The sequence below is a fragment of the Sceloporus undulatus genome, chromosome 1 (assembly GCF_019175285.1).
Source record: "Sceloporus undulatus isolate JIND9_A2432 ecotype Alabama chromosome 1, SceUnd_v1.1, whole genome shotgun sequence".
In the NCBI taxonomy this organism is placed as follows: domain Eukaryota; kingdom Metazoa; phylum Chordata; class Lepidosauria; order Squamata; family Phrynosomatidae; genus Sceloporus; species Sceloporus undulatus.
Genome location: NC_056522.1, coordinates 363186033 through 363212339, shown reverse-complemented (window position 1 = coordinate 363212339; position 26307 = coordinate 363186033). Strand labels below are relative to the sequence as shown.

The window sequence follows — 26307 nt, the reverse complement described above, 5'->3', positions numbered from 1 at the left end:
CAATCTCAAAAGGAAGGAGTAAAAGGTGGGAAAGTCTGATAAAACATAATTAAGAGTCTTTTAAAAACAATTTGGCAGTTTCAGGTATTTCTAACTCATGCATTCCTGGCATTATTCCTTGCCAATTTCCTGCAAGGCTTAATCTAAGAGGGAATCTGCAGTAGGAACATAAGGCCAAACAGCAGACATGCAAATCACAGGAAAGGATTTCACATGTGAGTTACATGGTAAAAATTTGCTCATGTGATGACAATTAGCTATGCAGCCTTAGGGTTGACTCTCAAATGTAGGCATTCTTACATTACACAGGCCTGCAAAACTGATGGTCTTAATTTTTTTTTAATGTATGCTGGTTTTATAAGAATCTGGCATTCTCAATCAAAAAAATGACCTCAGATCTGCTCCACTTGCTTTGACATTTCTATGTTCCAGTATGTGACTAAATGAAATGATCCTGCAAAGAATTCGTGTGCAAAGAGTAAGAAAGGGACTAAAATCTTCTAACTGACTTTCAAATCACTTTAATTCGCTGATATGAGATGCATAAATCCATTCAAAAGCACTAAAAGAAATTGCACTGGAACATTAGCGTCCAATTCTTAATCAAAGCTGAGTAGAAACTGAATTGATAAAAATATTAAATTTGTGAAAGAACTGTGTGTGTACAACATTTTAATTCTTTTTTTAAATATAGCATCCTAAAATACATTAAAACAGCCACAATATTGAAAAAAGGTGCCCTCTCGATTTCATGCCTGTGTTATCAGCCGTATGTAACGCAATATAAAATGGTTAGTTGGGGGAGTTTATTTTCAGCCAATGGGCACATTAAGAACCAAAGAAAAGTTGGATCAACCCTACTGTTACTTCTCAGTGTAAAACAAGCATTTGTCACAAGATCCCATAAATGGCATAACTGCAGGAAGAATAGCAGTGAAATAGAAAATGGACCCATCCCTACCCCAAAGCAATGGACCTCCAACCATTCCTATGGACCTAGCCCTGAATGTCACTTGGAAATTTCAACTAGCAGAGAATGTCACTACTAGAATATACACTAATGTAGGAGTGTGTCGAGGCCATGGGATCCATCTACTCAATCCAATTTGTTTCTCAACCCAAGTCAAGGCACTTTTTCTTACTTTAAATATCTTTCAAAGCTTGGGACCTGATCCCTTAAAGGACTATCTCCTATCCCTCTTGCTTTAGGATCAATGGCTGCTCTCTTCTTATTACACATAATTGGTGACAAAATTTGCAGCAGTTGTCTCAATGGTACCCAATCCGGTATCAGTTATACAGTGGGCTCTTGAGGTTTGGTTCCAGAGCCCCCATGAATAGCAAAATTTGTGGATGCTGCAGTCCCATTAGATACAATGGCATAATAAAATGGTGTCCCTTATATAAAATGGCAAAATCAAGAATTACTTTTTGGAATATGTATGTATGTATGGAATATTTTCAAGCCATGGATGCTTGAATCCATTAATAAAAAAATCCATGGATATGGAGGACTGACTATAGGACCAACCACAATTTTTGAGCCTGATATATTAAGTACACAAATCACATAGCCCATACTTTGTCACACAGCCACTTTCATCACAGTCTGATGGCTACTTTCCCAGGATCTACTGCTATACTGTGTACTGAATCTGCCATGCACAGAAGCATATTTTGACACTGTCAGACTTGATGGAAAAAGCAAGGAAATCAGGACAGAAACAAACAATATTGTGGATGTGTCATGATTTGGTGTTAACTACATTAAATAGCAGAGGAGAGCCTAACAGACATAAAAATCAGTTTCCACAAATACCTCCCCCAAACAACATGTTTCTACCTCTTATGGTAGGAAAAATGTGTTAAACTGTGTTTTGACCAGTGTGTGGTCAACTGAGGAGATGATATTTTAGTGTCCTGAATATTTCATTATATTGTCCTGAAGACTAGAAGGTGCAGAATAAAGCGTGCAGAATGGTAAAAACCCTACAGTGGAACAAATAGAAGAAACAAAGAATTTTCATAAGCAATACAAGCTGCAGGTTAATTTTAGGATTAGCACAGAATGCACACAGCCCTGGAAGGATTTACTTGATTGTTTCCTCTCATGACCTTTTTATATGAGACACTAAAATAAGGATGGATCCACACAGCTCATTAGTGGACCATATACATTTTGATAATGGAACACACTCCTTCCTCGGAATGTAGTGGAGTCTCCTTCCTTGGAGGTCTTTAAGCAGAGGCTGGATGGCCATATCTTGGGGATGCTTGGGTTGTGATTTCCTGGGTTGGACTGGATGGCCCTTGTGGTCTCTTCCAACTCTATGATTCTGTGATTCTACATTGCAAAGGCTCCATTGTAATTCCCAGTTCCAGCATCTTTAATTAAAGGATCTCAAGAAAGAAGGCTTAGCGAGCCACTGAAAGTGAAATAATACAGTGTTGAACCATATAAAGGTCTATAGCTGCATCCACACTGCAGAAATAATAATTATTATTATACACCTTCCTCCTTGTATGGCAACTAAATAGTGGCTAAATAGACTGGTTTGATACCACTTTAACTGCCATGGTTCAATGCTCTGGTGTCACAACAAACTACAATTTCCAGAATTCCATAGCACTGAGCCACGGCAGTTAAAGTAGTGTCAAACTGGATTATTTCTGCAATGTGTATGCAGCCTCTAATTGTATAAAGTATGGGTATTCCTTGCCTAAGAAAACCCTATGAAATTCATGGAGTTGTCATTAGTAACCAGGCAACTAGAAGGCACATTTACATGGACATGCCCCAATTCACTATACATGCAGCTTCATACCCTTATGGTTTTTTTTTAAATTTACATGTTAAATTGACCATTTTATTAGACTACAGCTTTATGGTTGAAGTGGGAAGCACAAAAAGTATTGCTAGACAACCAGTCAAGCTGTTTAACACCACACTGCCATCTTACTCTGTATCCATAATATTGACTCTGAAGTCAGCTCCCAGTCTTTTCCTCTTTTTTTTTTCTATTAAAGAGGGGAATTAGTTATTAAAAGGTTGTACTATGTGGAACTTTTCCCACCTTTCCCCAAGCACTAAAACATATTGGTTGCCAAGCTCAGAGACATAAAACACTGCCTTTGTCCAGATTATGTGTGGGTGGGCAACACACAAGCTTCCTTGCTCCTTTCCTCCACTTCTCCCAAGGCACTTCAATGGAGAAAACTGTTATTTCGGCTCCTGGCTCCTGCCAAACAACTATTATATAACCGTGCTTAGTTAAGGGGTGGATTTTTGGCACCAGTAAATAAAGTCTTAAGGTAGGGACATTCCACACTCCTGGTGTGACAGCCACTAAATTTTAGAGATGGGAAAACCTGTCTCTTCTACTTTCTCCTATATCCATATATTTCTGAAATCCAAATTCTTTCCATCCTGAATATTAAGAAAGTGCAAAATTTGATAAATTACACACACACACACACACACAACCTAAAAGGAAATTCTTCTCTATGGGAACTGGCCAAATTTAATCAGTATAGTGATTCATAGCATGGAAAGGCTCACGTTGGACTTGTCTGATGTAAAGGTGTTAGAGATTAAGAGTTTATCAGAGAGAGAAAAATAAGTGGCAACCATAATTAAGTCTTCATATGGTTGAAAACACAGGGATTAAATTTCAGTATAATTAGTGTGTTTATCATGCTTAGCAATGGCTCATTCATACCACCTTCTGTTGAATGGAAGAAAGAAAAAAATATCTATCTCTAGATGAAGAAACAGAAAATGGATCCTGGCTGCTTTGGCTGAGCAGAATTAAACTACTCCAATTTGATTTTAATTATTTTAAGTCCTTGCTAATTGAATTCAATTAATTTTAAATCCTTATTAATTCTTAATAAGTATTAATTTTAATCCCCCACCCACCAACTTTCCGACGTCTGTGACCGCACATGGAAAATACTACCTTTTTCCCTAGCAGAAGGAAGCAACATTCAAGCAAATCTCTAGACCAATCAACACATGAAAATCATTACAGTGCTTTTGGTTGCCAGTCAGTCTCTAAGAGGCAGGGAGGAAACTTTACACCTTCCACTCAATGTGCCAGTTTTGCCAGGTATAATGGATTCATTATTTCTATAAATGTAATGGTAGGTGTGACTTGTACCAACATGATGGAAAAATGTCAAATGTTCTCTCTCTCTCTCTCTCTCTCTCTCTCTCTCTCTCTCACACACACACACACACACACACACACACACACACAAATGATTCACTCATTTTTTTTGTCCTAAGGAAATGCGGATCTCCGCACTGATGCATATTGGAGTTGTTGTTCCCATTACGTTTTGGGTTTGCGAATCTAGTCATTTTAACCCTTGTGTTATTCACACATGCCATCGTCTCGGGTTAAAATCGAGCCACCTCCCTTCCTTTAACGAGGCAGAGCAATCCAAATCGATTTAGAAGCGTATTCACATTGCCGACGATGCGGATAGATGCAGATCTTTCAGGAAAAATGGGGGGGGTAACGGTATCAAATATCTCAGGTTAAGTGGCTTTTTTGCCGCTGCGCCCCCCCCCCCAAGTGCATCAGGTTTATTAGGAACATGTGTGAACACCAAGGATTCAACCCGAATTCATCCCGGATTATTTTTGTAGTGTGAATGGGGCCAGTCAGAGAGAGAGAGAGAGAGAGAGAGAGAGATGACTTGGTGGGTTGTTTTTCCCATACCACCATGCTAACTGCAAAGAGAAGAGTGCAATGATGAAGTTTGCTATGCCACTAAATTTGGACACTTCAGGAAGATGGAACAAATTAACACTAAATTTGGGTACTATGAAAACTCAGTTTGTGACATAATTATGGTTATTCTCATGTGGAAAACTATTTCAAATTGAATTTATGTCTAGTTGCAGTCAAGTGGGAGGGAGGGAAAATTCCACAATTCAAGAAGGATATTGACAAGCTGGAACTGAACTGGGGAAAGATTTGGAACCATACATTATGAGGAGCAGCTTAGGGAGCTGGATGTGCTTAGCCTGAAGAAGAGAAGGTTAAGAGGTGGCATGATAGCCATGCTTAAATATGTGAAAGGATATCAGATGGAGGATAGAGCTAGCTTGTTTTCTGCTGCTCCAGAGACTAGGACACGGAGCAATGAATTCAAGCTACAGGAAAAGAGATTCCACCTAAACATTAGGAAGAACATCCTGAGGATAAGAGCTGGTCAACAGTGGAATATCCATCCCAGAAAAATGGTGCAGTCTCCTTTTGGGGAGGTTTTTAAACAAAAATTGAATGGCCATTTATCAGGAGTGCTTTGACTGTGTGTTCCTGCGTGTCAGGGGGTTGGACTGGATGGCCCTTGTGATCTGTTCCAACTCTACAAAAAGATTAGCATCTAGTTGTGTGAACTCTTACATATACTAGGCAGAGACAGGAGGCAGATTAAATGTATATTGGAATGTGCACAGATATACCTTGATGCATTATTTTCAAACAAATATTCATTCCAATATGCATACCATTCCACAGCTTTGCACAGTAAGCACACACAAGTTGGCTCACCATGACAACATTTATCAGCCTACATTGCTTTGGAAGGTAGTGAAGCCAAGAATCTTTCATATTCAGAAAAAGCAGGGATATCTGAAACATTTCATGGGGCTTCCCAAGGGCAATTACCACAGGTCCAGGGGGCTAATATTTAATTCAACACATGTGTAAATTTTACACATACAAAACTTTGGGAAGAGGAAGAGGGATTGGGCCCCCCAAAACTCAAGTCCCCTTGAGCTACTCTTGTGCCCCCTTGGGGTTGCCACCTCACAATTTCAGAACAACCAACTGTTTTCTTTTCTTAGAATAACCACTTTTACCGCCAATTTCTTTGATCAAAATTCTGTCTTCCCACCCACTCATGCTCCTTCCACAAGCAAGACTCCATTACTGACAAAATGTTATAAAAATATGGTATATGTCATTCTCTTCATTTGTTCTTTTTCAAGTTAATGCCCTATACATGCCTAACAACTTGGAAGAGGGAATACAACACATCTTCTAAGAAGCTATGCTACAAGCCAGGAAAATCAAGACCCACTTTCATGGCAAAAGGAGAGGCAGGATCATATCCAAGTGCTAAGCAATAACTCAAATGAGATGCTACTTCAAGAATACTTCACTAAGCATCCCTAATCTTTCCATGTTTCTTTACCTTCAACCTAATGGTTATTTCACTGAACAAATTGTTACTTAAGACTAGGATATATGGTACCAAGAATAGCCAAATGATGGCTGCTTTATATGTACACATTGCCTGCATTTGATGCATGAAATCCTAGGTGAAAAACCAATATGTACATGAACTGAATATACCTGCAGGCAACCTTTTCGCTGCCATTTCAGTCCTCCTTTCATACATAGAAGTGAAAAGTGATAGATTATAGATGAGGCTACAACTCACTGTGGCGGGTTACAAACGGCCCTCAAGGGGCCGTTTTCCTGCTGCCGCCATTCGCTGCATAGGGAAGCCCCAGCGGCCAGACCGCTAGGCTTCCCCGCGCAGCGAAAAAGGAGTGCCGAAATGGCGCTCCTTTTCGGAATGCGGAAGTGGCGCCGCAAGGGGTGGAGTGCGCCCTCGCAGCGTCACTTCTGCCACGACACGTCTGGACGCCGCCATAAAGTCCGCGCTCCACACGTACTGGGAGGAAGGGCCGTCAGGAAGGTAAGAACCTTCCTAACCCTAATACGGCCCTTCCTAACCCTAGTACGCGCAGAGCGTGTACTTTATGGCGGTTTAATAACCCGCCTTAGTTTATATGTGAACAGCACTCCTAATGAAATATTAGGAAGAATATGCTCACAGTAAGAGGGGCTTGACAGTGGAATATGCTGCCTCAGAGTTTAGTGTAGTCTCCTTCTTTGGAGATTGTTAAATAGGGGCTGGATATGACCTTCTGTCAGGAGTGCTTTGATTGTGTCCTTCTGCACAGCAGTAGGTTGGATTGGATTGCCTTTGTGGTCTCGTCCAACTCTATGGTTCTATTAAGGTGTCCATAGGTAAAGCTAAAGGTTTCCCTTGACATGACTGTTTAGTCATAACCAGCTGTAGGAAGTGGTGCTCATTTCTGTTACTAAGCCAAAGAGCCAGCGTTGTTTGAAGACGACTCTGGTGGTCATGTGGCCAGCATGACTACACTGAACATTGTTACTTTCTCACCGAAGTGGTACCTGTTTATCTACTTGCACTTTTACATGCTTTTGAACTGTTAGGTTGGCAGAAGTCAGGACTAGTGGCAGGATCTCACCCCATCATGCAGCACTTGGGCCTCGAACTGCCAACCTTCTGACTTCAGAATTGGCATTTTAACCACTAAGCCACCACCCAAGCTTCTAAACAAGCTAGTGAATCCTTTTTGGGTGTACCTTCAGTTAACATCAACCTGGATTTGCAAATGCAGGGTGCATGAAATGGTTTCAGGAGGGGGAACCATTCTCTTCAAGCCTTGGTCCCCCCCCCACCTGCAGCCCTTCAAATGGGGGCTGTATTCACCTGACAGGATATCTGAGCTGGGAACACATAATGCAAGCTAAGGATGGATAATTCTTTCCCACAGGAGAAGAAATATATAAATGTCACTAATAGCACACTGGAGACACACAATTATTTCACTAGAATTCATATACAGTGGTTGCATACTCCTACACTTAAAATATATAATTCAACATGGCCACAATTATTTTGTTTCCTCTAACATTGCTAGAAGTTTCTTCAGATTTTAAAACTGTTTCAGTTTCTCTTTCTTCAATATGCAGGTTATTTCATGTGTGGGAGTGAAAAGCCATAGATTATAGCTCAAGCTACAACTCACTTAGGTTCTATGTGAAGAGCTCTTGAAAAGACCTGGAAAAAACATCATATACCCAAAGAAGAACACATCAATTGTATTTCCACAAATGAAAGGCTGCACTCAGGAACCAGAGAAAGAAGCCACAAGTGTTTTATGTACAATTCTCTATACTGTGCAGTCTTGCTTTGCCCATCACCCATTTCCCATGCAGCACTTCGGGCTTTTATATCTCCCAGTGCAATGTCTCCTCAGATGTAAGTCCCAATGAATTCAGTTGGACTTACTCCCAGGTTACTGTGTTGCTGTTGTTGTGTGCCTTCAAGTTGTTTCCAACTCAAACCACTATGCCACGCTGGTTCCTACAGGTTACTGGATACAAGATTCCAACAGTTTTTTCTTACTGAAAATGTCATGTACCAACGGAGTCTTGCTTGCAAGACAGTGGTCAAATTTCAATTCTCTGCTAACCTTTTGACTTCACATCATTCTACATAGTAAATTAGCACAAAGAGTGCAAAATTCAACATTTAATTTTAAAAAAGGGAACAATGCTGTTTTAACTTTTGGAAAGATAAGAAGTAGGGAAGAACAAAATGACCAGACTCCACAACATGCTAATTTGGCAGCAACAAGAAAATCGCCAGCAATAAGTGGTCCTTTATCCCCACAGATTTAGCCACTGGACTTGTTCCATGAACCCCATCGTTTGTCTTCCACTGCTAACATTTCCCCCATTCCCTTCAATCTTGAGAGTAAGAGCCATTTCATACTGGAATATGAATGGCTGTAGACTTTCCATTGTTGGAAGTTTTTTAAAAGAGGGTTCAGAATGTTTCCAGAGGAGGGTGACCAAAATGGTGAAAGGTATGGAAACCATGCCATATGGGAGTGGATATGTTTAGCCTGGAGAAGAGAAGGTTAAGAGATTATAGGATAGCCCTGTTTAAATATTTTAAGGGGTGTCATATTGAAGATGGAACAAGCTTGTTTTCTATGCTCCAGAGACTAGGACACAGAGCAGTGGATTCAAACTACAGTGGTGCCTCGGGTTACGAAATTAATTCGTTCCGTGGCACCATTCGTAACCCGAAAAGCCTTCGTAAGCCGAATTGCCATAGGCGCTAATGGGGAAAAGCCGCGATTCCGTGCGAAAAAGCCGAAAAAAGCACCAAAAGTTTTTTCGTAACCCGGAACAATGTTTTCCTATGGGATTTTTTCGTATCCCGAAAATTTCGTAACCTGGGTATTTCGTATCCCGAGGTACCACTGTACAGAAAGAGGGATTCCATCTCAGCTTTAGAGACAGTGAGAGCTGTTTGACAGTGGAACACACTCCCTTGGAGAGTAGTGGAGCCTCCTTCTTTGGAGGTTTTTAAACAGAGGTTTTTAAGCACCATCAATATGTCCTTGCCAGTACTTGACTCTATATGAGTTGTAACGTTTTATGTAAGTGCTACATGCTGTATTATATGTGTTAAATCTCTGAAGGCATGAAAACAACTCCTATTTCTGGATGAAAGACACTTACTGAGAAAGGCATTCTCTTGGCTCTTGTTACTCTCCATCCAGTGCAAATAGTTGCAACATCAAGGAATCACATTTTCTATTAATTTTATTTTAAAAAAAAAAACATGCACCGATAGGTCGCACCACAAGCCCAAAGGCAGCACCGGGGGGGGGGGGGATGGTGGATCTACCAAAAAATGAGGAGGGATGTTAAACACCTCTCTGCCATTAGTCCCTCCCCTCCAGAATAATGTGGTTCAGATCTGTCATTCCCACTTGTTGAACACGCTGCAGAATTGTTTTCTTTTTCTTTTTCAAAAACAAAGGCCCCATTCCCACTGGGCAAAAAAAAGCGGCTTATTTCGCTTCGATTCTGACTCGGATTCTGACCCATCATTCCCATTAAAAACGAGTGCAAACAGACCCAGGTTTTTTTACCCCTGTTTTCGTTCCCATTGGTATTTTCCCTGTGGTAATTTGAAGTGGGTTATTTTGCTCCCCGTTCCCATTGCCCTTCCAGAACCTCTTTTTTTAAAAGCAGCTGTCAGTCAAGTGCTTAAGTGCTTGACGTCACAGCCAATCAGGCGCTGAGGCGCTTTTTCCCTCTGGGAAAGGGAAAAGGGAGCCTCTATTCACCCCAAATCCCTTTGGGTCCCAGACTATTTTGTGTCTTCCCATACTTCCTCTGGGAAAGAGAGAAGAGGAGCCTCTCTTTGCCCCCAATCCCTTGGCGTCCAGCCTCTTCTGTGTCTCCCCAGATTCCCTCTGGGAAAGAGAGAAGGAGCCTCTATTCCCCTCAAATCCCTTGGCGTCCAGGCTCTTCTGTATCTTCCCATAGTTCCTCTGGGAAAGAGAGGAGGAGCCTTTATTCCCCCCAAGTCCCTTTGCCTCCCCCATTGCTCCCTGGGCTGTCTGGGGGCAATCATGCAGGCATGTACTGCAAAGCCCATCTGGTGCTCAGGCGCTCAGGCAGAGGCAAAAAAAGAAAATAATAATAATAATAATAATAATAATAATAATAATAATAATAATAGTTAAAAATGGTATTTAATGGCTCTCCTCACACATTGGTCTATGAATGTGGAGCAGGGGGGAGGTTGCAGGGGAAGTAATGTGTTTACTGCGTTTGGAGCTCAATGTAGCATGATCGCCTTATCCTGCTTCCCAATCCACCGGGGGAAAGACTATGCGAACGGAAGAAAATGGTGCTGGCGATGCAGGAAAAAGAACAAAGAGGGTGACACCCCCAGGCCAGCCCCTTGAGCACTGCTCCTCCCATCCCCACGTTCCCAAATCAGACACCCTTTCATTCCCATTCATTTGCCCAGAATCAGACTTAGGAGGCACAGGAAAATTCGCTAAAAAGCCTCTATTTTTTTAAACCGATTTATCGACATAAAATTCAGATTTCTCAGGATAATTTGATTCAGATTCAAATCCCAATGGGAACAATATCGGAGCAATGCAGGTCGAATGCGCGCTCAAATAGAAACGATGTACCCATGATTCGCGTCCTGATCCGCATTATAGGCCAGTGGGAATGGGGCCAAAAACGCCAAAAAAGTAGTGTCAGAAAAAGCAGATTTTTTGCATTTGCATCGCTTTACCGTGATTGAAACCAATCACACCAGGATCAGAACCAGTTTCAAATGGGAATGACGGTCATATAAACCAATCAGAAGTTCGCTTTATATCATAGTGGGAATGAGCCTTTAGATTAGTATAAATTTCTTGTTGTTGTTGTGAGCCTTCAAGTCATTTCCAGTTCATGGTGACCCTAAGACGCCATGGGGTTTTTAAAGCAAGATTTGTTCAGAGGAGGTTTGCCATTGCTTCCTCCTGAGGCTGAAAACATGTGACTTGGCCAGAGTCATCCAGTGGGTTGCAGGGCAGATTTGGGAATCGACTCCTGGTACTTAGAGACAAACTGGTATTTCGTGTTTTTGTGAGCATGGCTGTTGGATTAGTTTCTGGAGACCAGAGTTCAGTTCTTGCTCAGCCATGGAAATCCATTGGATGATCTTGGGCAAGTCACACACTCTCAGCTTCAGGGGAAGGCATGGACAAATCTCCTTGTAACAAATCTTGCCAAGAAAGCCCCATGATAGAGTCACCTTAGGGCCACCATAAATTGGAAATGACTTGAAGTCACACAACAGAGAGAGAGAGAGAGTTTTATGAAGCACCAGCATGCTTTGACAGTGAAGGCTCAAGACCTTGCAAAACTACAAATCCCAGGATTCCAATGGTGTAAATGTAGCCTTAGATCCTGCTAACCCCCCATACATGTAAAAGGACCCAAATTGTGGAAGTTTTCTGTCTCGCTACAGGCATGAGCCAGAACAGAATGACCAGACATCCTCCTTTTCCAGGACATAGCCTACATTTCAACCTTCTGTCTGGGAAGAATTTCAGGATGCCCTTCATTTTGAACATGACTAAGAAGCATGGATTTACATTTATAGGTGTGTTTTTAGCTTTTCTGAGCTTTTTCAGAGCTTCTTCTTTTGTACCCATGTCCCTTTTTGCAAGAGCCTGGCTGGTGTTGTGGTCTGAGTGGAGACCAGGGTTTGAATCCATGCTCAGCCCTGGAAACCCACTGGGTGACCTTGGGCAAGTCACAATCTCTCAGGGTGACCAGATGTGCTAAATGCAAAGGATAAGGCACTGCAAAATGTGGGACATTCAAGAAAAATATAGGACATTACCAAATTTTTTTAAAAAAAAAACCTCATATGAATATTAAATTAATGCTTCTGAGTCATGCTCAAAATGGAGGACTTTTTGGAATTCGTCCTGGATGGAAGCTTGAAATGTAGGACAGGTCCTGGAAAAAGAGGACATCTCTTACCCTCCACTCTCAGCCTCAGAAGGTGGCCATGGCAAAGACCCCTCTGAAGAAACGGGCCAAGAGAACCCTCTGAGATGGTCTTAGGGTCACTAAGAGACTTGAAGACACACCACACACCTTTTGCTCCAAAAGCTGTGATATGTTTGCCTTGTTGTTGTTGTGTGCCTTCAAGTCGTTCCCAACTTATGGCGACCCTTTCATGGAATTTCCTTGGCAAGGTCTGTTCAGAGGGGAGGTTTGCTGTTGCCTTCCTCTGACGCTGAGAGAGAAAGTGTTTCGCCCAATCTCACCCAATGAGTTTTCATGGCCGAGTGGGGGATTAGGAACCCTGCTCTCCTGAGGCTGAGAGAGCGTGACTCGCCCAAGGTTACCAGGCACAAACCACACATCTTTTTGCTCCAACTTTTCTTTTCAACCCCTTCCACTCAACCTTCGCCTTCTTGCTCCCAGTTCCCTCCCCCCCACACACACACCAGTCTAACAGCTTCCCCTTTCCCTGGGTTCCCACAGCCCCCCATTTTGCCCTCCTGTCCACTAGTTGTTGTAGTTGTGTGCCTTCAAGTCATGTCTGACTTATGGTGACCCTAAGGCAAACCTATCCTGGGGTTTTCTTGGCAAGATTTGTTCAGAGGAGGCTCGCCATTGCCATCTGAAAGAATGTGACTTGCACAAGGTAACCCAGTGGGTTTCCATGGCTGAGCTGGGATTCGAACCATGGTCTCCAAAGTCCTAGTCCAACACTCAAACCACAACACCCAGACCCTTCTTTCCTTATTTCTCCCTCCCCAGACCCTTCTCTCCTCATTCCAGGTTCCCTCAGAAGATGCACAGATAAGGAAACGTGGGAGTTGCTGCCTATTTCCCTCAGCTTTGGGCAGGATTGGCCAGACGTCCTCCTTTCCCAGGACCTGTCTTCCTTTCTTTTCCCCCCTTCTATCCAGGAAGCATTCCAAAATGTCCTCCTTTTTGAGCATGACGAAGAAGCATGGATTTACATTTATAGGAGTCTTTTGAGCCTTTATTTGGTCATGTCCTAAATTTTTTTGCATGTCTTGCATTTTGCAGTGCCTTGTCCTCCTTTGCGGTGAAGACCTCTGGTCACTCTGGCTTTGGGGGAACTCTGAGCTCCTTCTTAGGTTCAGTCTACACTGCAGAAATAATCCAGTTTGACACTGCTTCAAACTGCCAGAGCACCATGCTATGGAAACTTGGGACTTGTAGTTTTCTGAGAAACATTTAGCCTTCTTTGTCAGAGAGCTCTGGTGCCACAACAAACTACAAATCCCAGGATTCCATTGCATTGAGTCAGAAAAGGCTGCAGCCACATGGTAGAAATAATCCAGTTTGACACCACTGGAACTGCCATGGTTCCATATTATAGAATCCTGGAAACGGTAGTTTTCTGAGATACATTTAGCCCCCTTCTCTGTCAGAAAGCTCTAGTGCTACCAGAAACTACAAATCCCAGGATTCCATACCTTTGAGTAAAAAAAAAGGGCTGCATCCACACTGCAGAAATAATCGTGTTTGACACCACTTTAACTCCCATGGCTCAATGCTATGAGATCCTGGGATTTGTAGTTTGTAGTGATATGAGAGCAAATCGGATTATTTCTGCAGCGTGGTTGCAACCAAAGTGGTATCAAACTGGATCATTCCTGAAGTGTGACTGCAGCCAAAGTGGTATCAAACTGGGTCATTTCTACAGTGTGGTTGCAACCATAAAACTGGATCTCTTCTTCAGTATGACTGCAAACAAAAAGTGTTATGAAACAGGATCATTTCCACAGGGTGGCTGCAGCCAAAATGGTATCAGGGAGGATCTCTTCTACAGTGTGGCTGCACCCAAAAGTGATATCAAACTGGATCATTTCCACAATGTGGCTGCAACCAAAGTGCTATCAAATTTGATTATTTCTACATTGTGGCTGCAACCAAAAAGTGCTATCAAACTAGATCATTCCTACAGTGTGGTTGCAACCAAAAAGTGGTATCAAACTGGATCAATCCAACAGTGTGGCTGCAACCCAAACGTGCTATCAGGGTGGATATTTCTGCAGCCTTAGCGGGGATGGGGGAGAGTTTTACCTGCAAAAGCCCGGCGCGATTCTCCTCCGTGCTCCCAGAAGAAGGAGGAGGAGGAGGAGGAGGAAGAGAAGAAGGAGAAGGAGAAGGGCTCGAGGCGGAGGTCCGATCCGGCGCTGAGCCTCGGTGCTCCCATGCAGCGAAAGGAAAGCCTCAGCAGAAGCAGCAGAAGCAGCAGCTGGAGATCAGCCTCATCCCTGGGCAAAGGCTGGCACTCCCCTTGGCATCAGGCTCTCCCTCCTGGGCACTGGCATGCAAAGCGACTTCCAGGAAAGAGAGGAGGAGGAGGAGGAAGAAGAAGAAGAAGTAGAGGAGGAGGAGGAGGAGGAGGAGGAGAACATGGCAAACCCCTCCCTGCCTCCTTCTCTCCCTCCCTTTGGGACCCTTCTGCTGTGTGTGTGTTTGTGTGTGTGTGTGTGTGTTTGTGTGTGTGATGTGCTTTCTTAAGTCGTTTCCCACTTATGCAAATAGGGTTTTCTTGGCAAGATTGCTTTACAGGGGAGGTTTTGCCCTTGCCTTTCCCCTGAGGCTGAGAGAGTGTCACCCTTTGAGTTTCCATGGCCAAACAAAGAATCGAAGCCTGGGTCTCCAGAGCAGTACTCAAGCGCTCAGACCACTACCCTGAGGTTTTCTTGGCAAGATTTCTTCAAAAGAGGTTTTGCCATTGCCTTCCCCTGAGGCTGAGAGAGTGTGACTTGCCCAAAGTCACCCAGTGGGTTTACATGGCTGAGCTGCAATTCGAATCCTGGTGTCCAGGGTCGTAGTGCAATGCTCGAACCACTACACCCCATTGGCTCTCTGAACATAACAGAGGCCTTAAGAAACCCTGGGGTTTTCTAGGCAAGATTTCTTCAGAGGGGAGGCTTGCCGTTGACTTCTCCTGAGGCTGAGAGAGTGTGACTTGGCCAAGATCACCTGATTTAAAAGATTCAAAAGTGTGTTATTGTCATCTGTCTTTAAGTTGTTCCCGACTTACGTCATCCCTATCCCAGTGTTTTCTTGGCCAGATTTGTCCAGAGGGGTTTTCCCATTGCCTTCCCCTGAGGCTGAGAGAGTGTGACTCACACAAGGTCACCCAGCAGGTTTGCACAGCCGAGCTGGGACTTGGTCCCTGATCTCTAGAGTTATAGTCCAGTACTATCCTGGGGTTTTCTTGGTAAGATTTGTTCAAAGGAGGTTTGCCATTGCCTTCCCCTGAGGCTGAGACACTGTGACTTTCCATGGGTTTCCATGGCTGAGCAGGGAATCGAACCCTGATCTCCAGCTTCACGGTCCAACACTCAAACCAACATGCCACCCTGGCTCTTGTTTAAAAATACATACTTGTGGTTTGCCACTGCTATCTTCTGAGGCTGAGAGAATGTGACTTGCCCAAGGCCAGCCAGTGGGTTTAAAAGTGTGCTGTTGCCGTGTGCCTTAAAGTCCTTTCTGACTCATGGCAGCCCTAAAGCAAATCTATCCTGGGGTTTTCTTGGCAAAATTTGTTCAGAGGAGGTTTGCCATTGCCTTCCCCTGAGGCTGAGAGAGTGTGACTTGCTAAAGGTCACCCAGTGGGTTTCCATGACCAAGCGGGGAATCAAACCCCGGTCTTCAGAGTTGTAGTCGAACACTCAAACCACTAGGCCACATTTGGTTGCGAACGTTTTGGAATTCCTCCTGGACAGAAGGTGGAAATGAAGGGCATGTCTATGGGGTCAGCATGAGTGAGGGCATCTACGCTGTAGAAAGAATGGGGTCTGACACCACTTTAACTGTCATTGTGGCTCCATCCTAAAAAATCCTGGGATGCGTAGTTTTGTGGGGCACCAGCACTCTTGGGCAGAGAAGGCAAAAGATCTTGTGGAACTGTAAAGGGCTTAAAACTGGATGTTGTCTTAAACATTTGATCACATTAAACAGGTTTGGTTTCCCTCACTTTTTAAAACTTTTTTTTTAAATAGCACCCAAGAGAGAGTGGAAGAACCAGGCACCCTCTTCAGCTGCTGTTTGAAAAACACACACACATACACACAAACCTCAGACACATTCAAAGTGTGCTGGTGCCTCAGAAAACTACAAATCTTGGGATTCTGTAGGATGGAGCCATGTCAGTTACAACAGTGTCAAACTGCATTTTTAAATACTGTACAGTATAGATGCACTCTACCTTGTTACTGGAAGTCTACAGCTGCATCCACAGTGCAGAAATAATCTGGTTTGACACCACTTTAAGTGCCATGGCTCAAGGCGATGGAATTCTGGGAATGGTAAGTTTTTTTCTATAGAGTTCTGCACTATAGAAAGAACTATAGAAATAGTGCAGTGTTGACAGTGGTGTTACTGGGTGCAGGGGGTTCAGATGGCACCCAGTGACCTCCTAAGCAGGGGTGACCCCATTGCTCCCCAAACATTTGCCTTTGGGCAGAAATGGGCTGTGGCCTTCACCTGTGTCCCATGAAAATGCTGAAGAGATGGTGTGAGTGGAGCAAAGCTCAGTGGGAGGAGAAAGGAGAGGTTCCTGTTTTTTGTTTTTTAAATAAAATTTCAAAAAAATATTTTTTAATTTACATTTTTTAAAAAAAAATTTAAAAAATATTTTAAAACCTCACATTTTACCAAATGTTCCCTTAAGTGCATGAAACTATGTACAATTAGGCTGTGCATGCAATATTGTAATTGGAAAGAATAATTTTCATTGTGCTACTTATTTATGTCACAACTATTGCCATTCCTTTCAGTGATATACGGGAACTGCAATTTAAGAGTAATGTTGGTACAAAAAACATGACTAAGGATTCTGTATCATGTGGTATGGGAGGAGGTCAGTGGGGGGTTGGCACCATGGATTCATGCACCAGATGACACCAACCCTAGTTATGCCCCTGAGTTTTGATACCACTTTAAGTGCTTTTGCTCCATCCTATGGAACCGTGAGATTTGCACTTTCTCTGCCAAAGAGTGCTGGTGCCTCAGAAAACTACAAATCCCTGGATTTAAAAGCAGTGTCAAACTGCATTATTTCTGCATGTAGATGCACCCTGGGTGGACGTAGCAAGAAATCTCTTCGGCTTTGGTCCTCCCCCGTTCCCTGCCTTCAACTTTCATCCAGCATCCTTGCTGTCCTTCCCCTGCCCATCCTCACCTGCAGTTACCAGACACAGCACAGAATTTCTTCTCCATACTTGCTGGAAGTGGAAGGTGCAAAGCAGGAGCTCCTGCTATTTCTCATCAGAGAAAGCACAGGTCTGGCTGAGACGAGTGCCTTGTTTCCATTCCCACTTTATGACATAGGAAGGACAAGGAGGAATGAGGGAAATCCCTAGGCAAAACTCCACCCAGTGCTTTGGCCCAGGGGCTTGATGATCCCTAGGTCACCAAACGACTTGACTATGCTCCCTATTGTCCAGTACATGAGGGCTGCCAAAGGGAATCCCACCCCAATCCCATTCTCCAATCCTGCTCTAAGACACCATCTTATCACACCATCATCATCATTATTGTTCTTGTGTGCCTTCAAGCCATTTCTTAGGACAACTCTAAGGAGATTATCAGACCAGGAAAAAGCCGGGAGTAAAAGGCATATTCCTGGCATAATTGTGCAATTGCGCTGAAGATTTTCCAACACATCATGCTCATCCAGGATTTATCCCATAAAGATCCAGGAATGCTCTAGCAACAAACCATTCCTGGGGAAGTCCTGGTTTAGTTGCAGGAGCATTCCTGGATCATCACGGGATAAGTCCTGGATAAGCACGGTGTGTCTGAAAATCTTCAGCCCAATCAGACGATTATGCCAAGAGCATGTCTTTCACTCCCAGCTCTCCCCCCATCTGATAATCTTTTTTTGACAAACCTATTATGAGGCTTTCTTGGCAAGATTTGTTCAGAGGGGGTTTTTGCCTTTGCCTTTCTGACATAGTGCAATGTGCCCAAGATCTGAGCATAGCCGAGCAGGGATGTAAACCCTGGTCTCCAGAGTTGTAGTCTGACACTCAGACCATTACACCATGCTGGCTCTGGCTCACATCATCATCACCACCATCACCTTCTTCTCCTGCTCCTGCTCCTCCTCCTCCTCCTCCTGCTTTTTCCCTAGTTTGAGACTCAAGGTAGATTGTTGTTGGTGGTGTTGTTGTGTGCCTTCAAGTCATTTCTGACATGGTGAACCTAAGATAAACCTATCGTGGGGTTTTCTTGACAAGATTTGTTCAGAGGAGGCTTGCCATTGCTATCCTCTGAGGATGAGAGAGTGTGACTTGCCCAAGGTTGCCCAGTGGGTTTACATGACCAAGCTGGGCTTCAAACCCTGATCTCCAGAGTCATAGTCCAATGCTCAAACCATTATACCACACTGGCTCCAATTTGGCTTACAGAAGTTGTAAAACATAGCTACAGCATATGCCAAATACAAAAGTTAAAAATATAACCAAATAATCCATAAAATTATTAAAAACAACAAATAAACAAAACAAAAAGTACAGCACAGTTCTGCAAGTACAACCCAGTCTCCTTGAACAAAGGCAGTCTTCAAAGGTCTGCTGAAATAGATGATAGATAGATAGATAGATAGATAGATAGATAGATAGATAGGAGTAGCAGAGCCTGGGAGCAGCCACTGAGAAAGCCCTTTCCCATGTTCCCACCAAATGTACCTGTGAGGGTAGTGGGAGATGGAGAAGACCTTCTGGAGGATCTCAGAACAAAGGCAGGCTCATGTGGGAGAATACATGACACCATCACATTTCAAGAGTAAGATAATGCAGTGAATTTAGCCTTTGTCACCAGGCAGATGGGTTTCCGAGTCCTTGCCAGTGTCATGGCTAAACATCCAGTGGTACAGAAAAGGTCAGTTTGAATTAGTGACCTGTTAGAGGCTTGTGGCACTTTGAGGCTGGGAAAACATATGAAGGTGGAGAACAGGTTGGGAGAATGAAATTTCCTCTTTTACTATCATGGTTGCACAGTTCTCATAGCGGGGTGGGGAAGAGAGGGGTCACGTTTGCATGCTTTTTACATTGTTTGCTTCTGTTCTATATAATAATAATAATAATAATAATAATAATAATAATAATAATTTGTTTTATTTATATACCGCAATTCCAAAGATCATAGCGGTGAACAGCAAGTAAGCTAATTAGCAAGTAAGCTAATTTGCCCCCAACAGTTTGGGTACTCATTTTAGCGACCTCGGAAGGATGCAAGCCTGAATCGAGCTTGGGCCCTTTTGCTGGTCTTGAACTTGCAACCTTGTGGTTTTGAGTGAATGGCTGCAGTACAGACATTTACCCACTGCACCACCAGGGCTCCATATATAACCGTTGGGAGTCCATCTTCCATTGTCCTCACCCTATGGGGGAATGTGCACCTGAGCCAAGAGTTTCCTCATTTAGCCAGCCATGGGAAATGAATTGTCAGACATGGAAGGCCTAGGCAGAGCCCAGTTCTACTATTGACTGTGAGGGGTTGCTCCCCATCAGTGAAAGGACTGGGATGCTTCTCTGCTGCATGCCATCTGCTGCATCATTTACCACCAATAAAGCTTATCTTACAGCAGTAACATGTGTCAGTGTTCAGGACCAAATAAAACCTTGGGGAGGCCTGGAGTAGTACCAGAATGTAAAAGAGTGGAAACCTGGTTACAATTCCAATGCTTCCCAAACTTTCTTGGTTATATTAAGACAAACCACTTTTTGCATTAGCACATGTCTATGTGAAAGAGGGGGGGAAAGGGGGGTTCTATTTGATTTAAATGTTGAGATCCCACCTTTCCAAACTAACTTTAAAAACAACAACAATATAACATTTGCAGCAGCAGTCCAATCCTCACCAACTTGAATCAGGTACATCTTTGACCATTCTGAAAGGGTGTCAAGAGGGATAGCACTGAAACTCATCAGTGAGATTATGCCACAGCTTTAGCAGGATTACAGTAAAAGCTATCATTCTACCCCTACAGAAGCATTTATTTATAATCTATATTAAGGACCTACTTTCACAGAATTGCTCTTGACAGTTTATCCAAAAACACTTAACCACACCGTTTAAATGGAGAAATTAGTAATATTCATAATAATTCCAGCAGAGGGCTAAATTAGAGCCAGACCTGGGAAGTCTGATCCATTTTGAATGGGTCTGTAGCACAACCCAGCATTTATTTACTCAGAAGTAAACCCCATGGAGTTCAGTGATAAACTGATAAAATGTCAGTCAGAGGTGGGAAACGATCAAAGGCAACACATCACACGCACCCCAAAAAAAACTTGGAGGATTGCATTCCCTGCTGTACCAACCACAAAGATTACTTATTTTCCTATCAAATGGCACCAGATGTGTTCTAGATGACAGGGGGCATTTTCTTCACATTTTTTGCTCCCTTGTGTCATTTTTAGTCCAAGGTAAGTACAAAAGTAAGTGAACTAGAAATCATTTTCTGTTCAATTCCTACTTTTAAAAGATTCTCCCATAGAATCTCAAGAACCATCCATTCCAACCCCCTGCCATGCAGGAACTCACAAACAAAGCACCCCTAACAGATGACCACCCAGCCTCTGTTTAAAGACCTCCAAAGAAGGAGACCACACTTTGAGAGAGTGTGTTCAACAGCTCTTACTGTCAGGAAGTTAAGGTAGAATTTCTTTTCCTGTAGTTTGAATCCATTGCTCCATGTCCTATTCTCTGGAGCAGCAGAAAACAAGATTGCTCCATCCTCAGCATGACACACCTTCAAATATTTAATCAGGGCTGTCATATCACCTCTTATCCTGAGTTGAAGACTATATTGTTCAGGGAAGCGTTCCCAGGCATTGTGTGACTGTTTAGCCGATTGTTATCTGATATTTTATTTTATTTGATCTCCAATGTTCTCAATCTGTTGCATCTTTATTTTATCTAAATCTATCTTGTATTATTATCTATTGTTTTATATGTGTTTTGTAGAATATTCGCCATTGGCAGGTTTCATTTTTATTGATTTTATTGTCTGTATGTACAGGGCTGTGTAAATCTACAGTGTTATATAAATAAAGTATAATAATAAGAATAATAAGAATAAGAAGAAGAATCCTTTTCTTCTCCACTTGGTCTAAAATGGCTGGGATGGGTGAAATGTGATGAAATTGAACCAGATGTCCCTTAAAGGAGTGGGAAATCATTTTTTTAACTCCTGGAGTGCGCTGCAGGCCACAAAAATGCCCCCACTTTAGATGGATTTGTAGCTAGTTGACAAACCAAATCCAAATCAATGGTTCATCATTCTGGAAAGAACTGTCAAGTGGTGTGCCATAGGAGTCTTCCCTGGCAGTGGCATCATTGGGGGGGTGTTGGGGTGCAGACCACGCCGAGTAACACCAAGAAGAGAAGTGACACCCAGTTAGGTCCACCTCCCCCTTCAGGATAGGAGGGGCAAATGCGTGCCCTTGCTGGCTGCTCTGGCCCAGACTTTGGCCTGAAACAGATGGGCCAAACACTTCTGGCTGTTTTGGGTGGCCAGAAGCTGTTCCACAGCCACCTAAGGCAGGCTGAAGCTGCTGGAAAAAGGAACAGATTTAATTCACTCCTTCCTGTGGTCTGTTAGGGACCATGGCCGTGATGGCCCACTTTGGGAGTGGGTCATCTAGTCACTGTGGTCCTGGAGTGAATGCAGCTGGAACGGTTGGTGATTGCTCCTTCTGAGCCATCTGCTTCGGCCCTTCTTCTCCAGGGAGAAAACAGGAGTACACACAGTGATGCAGCCTGGACGGCCAGTGTGGCCTTTTGGCCACTGCCCCTGGCACCACTAATCCCCCCCCCACACACCCTCCACTAGATGACCCCTGGCATGGGGATACCACTGTCTCTTGGGCAAGATACTGTACAGCATATAAATGAAGAAACAGAAGGCATGCTCTTCAAATCTACAAATGACAGCAAACTGGTCAAGATAGCTAATGCCTCAGAGAACAGAATCAGCTCTCAAGATGACCTAAACAGATCAGAGTAGTAAAGGGATGCAAAACATAGAGAGAGAAAACACAGAGAGAGAAAAAGAGAGAGAGAGAGACCAACAGGGATAATACACAGTTCTCCGTTCGACAGGGAAAAACAGATGCATGATTATAGAATGGGTGAAAACTGATTTGGCAATAATACATGTGAAAAGAATTAAGGGGTCTTACTAAGCCACAGGCTAAACATGAATCAACAGTCTCTAAGGCATAAGCAGAGGGGGAGAGCTGATGTAATTCTATCCGTCATCAACAGAAATATAGTTCAGGGAAATAATCACACCACTCTATTCTGCCTTGGTCAGACCTCACCTCAAATATTGGGCACCACATTTTAAGATAGCGCATTAACAAGCTGGCAGGTCCAGAGGAGGTTGGCCAAGATGATGAAAAAGACTGGAAACCAAACCTTATGAGGAAGAATTTAGAAAGCCGGAGAAGCCTTGGGACAAGAAGATTAAGAGGAGATATGCCAGCCATTTTCAAATATCTCAAGGGCTGTCACATGGAAACACGCTTGATATTTGCTGCATCAAAGGGTAGGATTCAAAAATATATTGAAATTACAAGGAAGAACCTTTCGATTCAGCATCAGGAAGGACTTACGGACCATTTGATAATGGAACAGACTACCTCAGAAGGCGATGTTGTTAACTGAGGATTTTGAAACAAACATTAGATGGCAGGGGCAGTGGCTTCACTAGGATTGATGTCACCCCAGTGTGGTAACTCATGTTGTTACATGCCCAGGCTGTCTGGCTGGCAAATACCCCAGCCACTTCCAGCATGAGCTGTCGTAGACCAAATGCATCTGAGGAAATAGACTTAAATCTACGAAAGCTCATGCTGCCAATTTCTTTCTTTCAGTTAGTCTCAAAGGTGCTACAAGATCTCTCTGCAGAGTGATCTGAGTGTTAGACCATGACTCCAGGATACGAAGGTCTGAATCCTCACTTAGCCAGGGAAACCCAGTGGGTAGTGTGGGCAGATCCTCTCCAGGATGGCCCTGTAGTTCCAATCCCTTGGAGTTCTGTCATGTACAGTTGGCCCTTCTTATACATTGATTTTTTTATACATGGATTCAAGCATACACGGTTTGAAAATGTTCAAAAAAGTATAAATTTCAAATAACAAACCTTGACTTTCCATTTTTTATAAGGGATACCATTTTGCTATGTCATTATATTTAATGGGACTTGAGCATACATAGATTTTGTTATACACAGAGGATCTTGGAAGCAAACCCCAGCGTATAACAAGGGTCCACTGTACCTTGCCCCCTTATGATCCCTCCCTAGATCAGATACTTGAGCCTCAAGGTGATCCCTATATGGACCAGTGGGTTTGCTGTGTTAAGTGTGACCGCACTCTCTACCAAAACTTGACAGGAACATTCAGACACAGTTGTAGAATCATAGGTTGCTGCTACAGTGCAGAATTAATGCAGTTTAATACTGCTGTAACTGTCAAGGTGCCATCCTATGGAATCCTGGGATTTGTAGTTTGTCATGGCATCAGAGTTATCTGATAAAGAAGGCTAAATATCTAACAATACTATATATCCATAGCATTGAGCCATAGCAGTTAAAGTGGTATCAAACTGCATTAATTTTGCAGTGCAGATGCAGACATATAACCATACAATCACAGAGCAGGAAGAGCTCCTATGGACCAACATGTCCAACTCTTTGCTCAGTGCAAAGTTAGAGTATCTTCAGCAGGTAGATGGAACTTTTTGAAGGCATCCAGAGAATGAGCACCTACCACTTTTCTAAGTAAATAAGTAAATAAATAAACAAGTAACAGTTTATTAATACGCACTTAGATTTAACATTAACTATTTTATCATTCACAAGTATCAGGGACAAACCTGTTTTGTATCCTTTCTCCTGAACAGGCTCCCCCATCACAGCATTCTCTAAGCCAGTGATGGCGAACTTATGGCACATGTGCCAGAGGTGGCACTCAGAGCCCTCTCTGTGGGCACACATGCTGTCTCCCTAGCACAGAGTTTGCCAGAGTTTCTTACTAGAAACCCACAGGGACGTGGCACTTTGCAATAAATAAGTGGAGTCTGGGTTGCAGTTTGGGCACTTGGTCTGTAAAAGGTTCACCATCGCTGCCCTAAGCTGTGATTGTTTGGCACCAACCAGCCTTGCACAGTTGTTTCCTTGAGCAAGTCACACTCTCTCAGCCTTGTTATTGTTGCATGCCTTCAAGTTATTTCCAACTGGTGGCACCCCTAAGATGACCCTTTCACAGGATTTTCTTGGCAAGATTTGTTCAGGGGTTTGCCTTTGCGTTCCTCTGGCCTTAGAGGAAGGTCATTGCAAACTTCCTCTGAATAACTCTTACCAAGAAAAACCTAGGATAGGGTTGCCATAAGTCAGAGTCAACCTGAAGGTACATAACAAGAACAAATTATCTTAGGCCAGGAGGTGACCCTGTCTCATCCCGTTGTTCAGTGGCACTGGTCATTATCACACAACTGAAATTGGAAGTATAATCCAGTGTCATCTCAAATGCAATCAAGGGTATTGCGCAAAAGGTTATCAAACACATTCGCTGGCATTCTGAACGCACTCCTAAAGCAATCACGCATGAATCCACACTTAAGTAAATTCGGTGAACTAGGGAATTCACAAATCCTATTCCCAGGCTACTTCATATTCAATGCGATGTCGTTTGGTGTGATATGCATGTCTGGTATTCCCCCCCCCTCGCATCAATTCCCATTTTGTTTTGGCTCCTGGGACTCCTAGGTCTTCCCCGGCAACCAGAAGGAAAAGCAGCTGTTTTTGACAGGAAAGTAGCTCTCCATGAGGTTCCCTGCAAGCTCTCTCTCTGCCCAAAACGGTGGGCTTGGGGCTTGCCCTGCTCCTGGCCCCTTGTGCCCCTCAGGGACCTTTTTCCCTCTCTCCCTCCCTTCTGGGCCAGGGGCTTCAAAAAGAGAGAAAAATGCCCCCTTTCTTATTAGCCCTAAAGAGTTCTTCTTCCCCCATTCCTCTTCCTTTGGGGGATGATGGAGTGGGGCAGCCTGGGGAATGGAGGTCTGTTTTCCTCCCCTTGGGGGCATTGCTCTGGGCTCATAATACAAGTAATGTCAATTGTATAATAACGTGAAATAAAGGGTAATGAATGAACAAATCATGAAACAACGCAAAACCACGGGAACCGGAGGCAAGCCTTGCCAGAAGTGTAAAAAGGTCACGATTCAATTCTGCCCTCATTGCGCATGTGCAAGGATGCTAATTAGAATTCTAAACCTCAAAGGATATGTATTCATATGATAACTTCTTTTGCATTCACACTACTTTGGCTTTGGGGTGGGCGCTGTGTTCTTCTGTGCGTTTGACAACCATTCGCGTAATAGCGTTCATTTTTGAATTGGCCCTACTTTCTTTTTTTTCGAAATTGGGAGACATTCCTCCTGTGTGATATCGTCCACTGTTTCCACTTCTCAGATTCTCTCAACCCTTTCCTCCAATGTTTCAGATTCAATTGCAGCAGTATCTTCCTCATTGCCTGAGGATCTGGCTGAGGATTTTCTGATTGTCTTCAATGGCAAATCCTTTCCCCAGGGCCATGGCAATAATTTAAAGAGAAATACTGTCCATTTCAGTTGAATAGGGAATGTTGTAGCGGGGGTGCCTATTCAGGCAGCTGTTCAGGTGCTAAATGTTAATGAACAACGTCAAGGCTGTGGCTTGTTCCTCTATTATTTAAAATAATATTTTAACTGCACTTGGACTGAGCAGGCTTTCGAACAGAGGATTATCCGCTGTAAAACAACACACTCTAACTTTGCAAGGATGCTTGCCAGAAAAATAGAAATAAAACTGGCTCCCAGGTTTTACAAAACTGAAGCCAGAAAGTTAAAAAGTTCTGCTTTCAAATTAAACTTCCAGTGATAGAAATATGAAAAATATCCTTTGAAAATTTTTTTAAAAAACCTCCAAGGACAAGATAATTCTCTGTGACTTTACAAAGGATTCCAAGAGACTCAAAGGATTTTGAAGATATTTTGTTAGAATGCCGTGACATTTCCACCAAATCTG

At 43.2% G+C, this 26307-nt stretch overlaps 1 protein-coding gene across 2 annotated transcripts in view; it reads right to left on the bottom strand.

Annotated features, from left to right (window-relative positions):
* LBHD2 (LBH domain containing 2) overlaps positions 1 to 14578 on the bottom strand; it is an 80082-nt gene extending 65504 nt beyond the window's left edge. For both annotated transcript variants that reach the window (XM_042441767.1, XM_042441776.1), the window contains exon 1: positions 14292 to 14578. The gene's annotated coding sequence lies outside the window, so the exon portion shown is untranslated. The remainder of the gene's footprint in view (positions 1 to 14291) is intronic.
* Positions 14579 to 26307: the final 11729 nt, after the last annotated feature.